Source organism: Alligator sinensis, unplaced genomic scaffold (assembly GCF_000455745.1).
Source record: "Alligator sinensis unplaced genomic scaffold, ASM45574v1 scaffold147_1, whole genome shotgun sequence".
NCBI classification, from domain to species: Eukaryota; Metazoa; Chordata; order Crocodylia; family Alligatoridae; genus Alligator; species Alligator sinensis.
In genome coordinates this window covers 2,224,382-2,227,571 of record NW_005841847.1, presented here as the reverse complement: position 1 = coordinate 2,227,571, position 3,190 = coordinate 2,224,382, and positions in this window count along the sequence as shown.

Sequence of the window (3,190 nt, the reverse complement as noted above, 5' to 3'; positions counted from 1 at the left end):
AACCTATCCAAAGCCTGGGCTGGTTGCAGCCAGGAGGCTGCAAGTATCTGCTCCGGGCTCTGGCATTAGCTCCACACCGGTGGATGCACACGTGCCTCGGAGTGGACGGTGGGGGAGCAGCCTGAGGCAGTGCAACCCTGGCCTCTTCCCTGCTGCTGGCACAGAGCTGATGAGTGGGCTCTGGAGCCCGGCACAGCTGTTTGTAGCCAGACTGGGCTCTGGGCAGCCGCAGCAGGCAGTGGGCAGGCTGCAAACAGCTGCGCCAGGCTCCACAGGCCCGGCATCAGCTCCATGCTCGCAGCGACTGCATGTGCACCTCAGAGTGGACAGCGGGAGGGCTGTGCTGCCTCGGGCCCTATCCCCACCGTCCACTCTGAGGCACACGTGCACCCACCGGTATGGAGCTGATGCTGGAGCAGCTGGCTGCAGCCTACTGGCTGCAGCCATCCCAGGCTCTGGTAGCTGCTGCCAACCATGGAGCCCAGACTGCTTTCAGCAGGGCTTGCAGCTGAGCTTACCTGACTCCCACCCACCCCAGCCCAGCCCCCCTGAGAATGAGGATGGCGCTGGCCTCTTGCCAGGAGCACTGCACCTTTTACGAGCTTAGCTGTGCAGGGTGGGTGGGTGATTGGACTGATGGGCAGGCTCCAGACCGGGACCTCAGCCAGCTGCGCTGCAACCCAGGGACTGGCTTCCCAGGGAAGCACAAGGGCTCTGGCAGGACCAGAGCATTGTTGGGTCAGACTTTATCCAGTGGCCCAGGAGCCTGGCTCCATGCACCCGCACATCTGGTTCTGTGTGTTTGTCTGCCTCTGTCTGGTTCTGTGTGTCTGTGTGCACACATGGCTGGTTCTGGCTGTTTGTGTGCATGTGTCTGTTCTGGGTGTGTTCTGGTTCTCTGTGTTTGTGCATGTGGTTCTCTGTGTGCGTGTGCCTGGTTCTCTCTCTGCTCTTCTTTTTCTTTCTCTTTCTGTCTCTCTCCTCTTTCTCTTGTCTCTTTTTTCCCCTCTTTGTCATTGCAACATGCTCAACAAAAAAGGAATATGCAAGAAAAAAGGCAACATTTATGATCATTAAATATACTACTAATATGCAGTGTATCCTGCCATGTAATCCCCTGCCCCTTTTGTTTTTCTGGCATGCCGGCACTCTGGCACCTTCCGAGGTACACATTGTAGCTTTTTTGGTACTCCGGCCAAAAAACGTTGCCTACCCCTAGTCTAGTCCCTTTGCACAGGGTGAATTGCACCCTTAGTTACCATTATTTTGAAGTGTAGGCCAGGGGTTCTCAATCCCCAGGCCGCGGCCCAGTGCTGGGCCATGGCAGGTCAGCTGCTGGTCCTCAGCACGGTCAGCTGCCAGACTGGAAGTGGCCATGGACTGGCAAACCAGAGCCAAACCAGAGAGAGGCCACGGCTTCTTTCGCAGGGCCCGCAGCAGTGCAGGGGCTGGCCCACCCCCTGCCCAAGGGTGGGGAGGAGAATATCCTTACCTGTCTTCTGCCCAGAAATTCCAGCTGTGTAGTCAGCTGTGACTGCTGGGCCGCAGTTTGCTGGGCCACAGCACAAAAACCCCTGGTATAGGCTATTATAATCCAATAATTGAAATTACAGAATCATAATTGCCAAAGAAGGTGGGATAGCTTCAGTCAGTAATTATGAAGTAAAAGAAAGCAACTCTACTGTTTATTTCTTCGAAGAGGAATATTTAAATGGCTTTATTGAGTTCTCACTGTGTGTGTGTGTGTGTGTGTGTGTGTGTGTGTGTGTGTGTGTGTGTGTGTGTGTGTGTACAGTTTTAATAATTTAAATGTAATGTTGAAAATACAGCCTTTATAGGACTTTCAAGTTAATTGTGACCTGGTAATGTATCATTTTACTAAAAACTCTCCAGGTGTGTTTAAAAGATCAGTGACGATTGTAGTGATGTTACATTAAAGATGAGACTACATCTCTTTAATGAATGCTCTCTTCTTTTTTTATATAAATAGAAAGCTGGAGGCTCCCAGTGGAATGGGGTTTGCAACTGTGTTCTTACTCTTGAGCACAGAATCTTAATGTAAATAACAAACAGTTAAGTCCAGTGTCAAATCATATCTAGGCAACTACACATTTGATGCTAGCAACACTTTGTCTTCATAACTGCTCAGATTTGAATACAAATAATATATAATGACTTTTTAAGAGCTTTAGGGCCCCTCTGCATGCTACATTTAAGCCAGGATTCGCATGTTAATGTTAGCATGAATGGCAGAGGTGCTACACATGCACCCAATTGAAGGCATCTTAAAATGGCAAACCAGCCATTAAAATGTTCCATGTATAATGTAGCAGGGTTTTTTTTTTCTTTTTTTAAATAGCTGGTTTGTACAGTGCCTCAAGTTTAATTTGTGGCATATCTGGGGTTGCCCCAGGGCCAGTACTGACAGTCAGCAAATTGTTCACACTGGTGCCCAGGGTAGCCCTGGTTCTCCAGCTGGGCCCAGGGCTGTTTTGAGCCTCCCAGCAAGGGAACCAAAGGGTTCCCCTGCTGAGGAGTTTAATCCTGATGGGGATGGAGCTTTCCTTGCTAGGAGTCTCTCATGCCCTGCATCCAGCAGTCCTACTATAGCTGACAGGCATGGGGTTTTAACTCCCTTGATGGAAGGCCCATGAATGGACCTGGCCTTGGATCATTCCAGGATCTTGAACTGACCCTGGTACTTGTCCTGAGACAGGGACTGACAATCAACTGATTACTGGCCCTGGTCCTGATGAACAGGAGGGCTCTCCCTGCACTGGTAAGTAACGTGCAGCTAGAACCTGATCCCAAAAATCATGCCTCCCACTATGCCTGTGGCATGTTAGAAGACATGATTGTTAGGATCAGAAGTCAGATCCCATGGTATTTTTAATTAATATGAAGCAGCTAAATATCATTCCCCAATTTTACAAATGCAGAAAGAGAATAAAGAGGTAAAGTGACTTGCCAAAGACTAAAAATTGGGGATTAAAAATGCGGTTTCTGTGCTATAACTTCTTTAGGTTGTATTGCATTGGCAGTATTTCATCAGTGAAAGATCTTTAAAGTATAAATACTTTCTAGCATAGGCAAATGGTAGGGGGTGCACGTGCCCCCCCCAACAGGGCCGGTGCCCCCCCGCCAGCTGACACTGATTCTGTAGGTAGGGCTGGTGCCCCCCCTGGCAGGG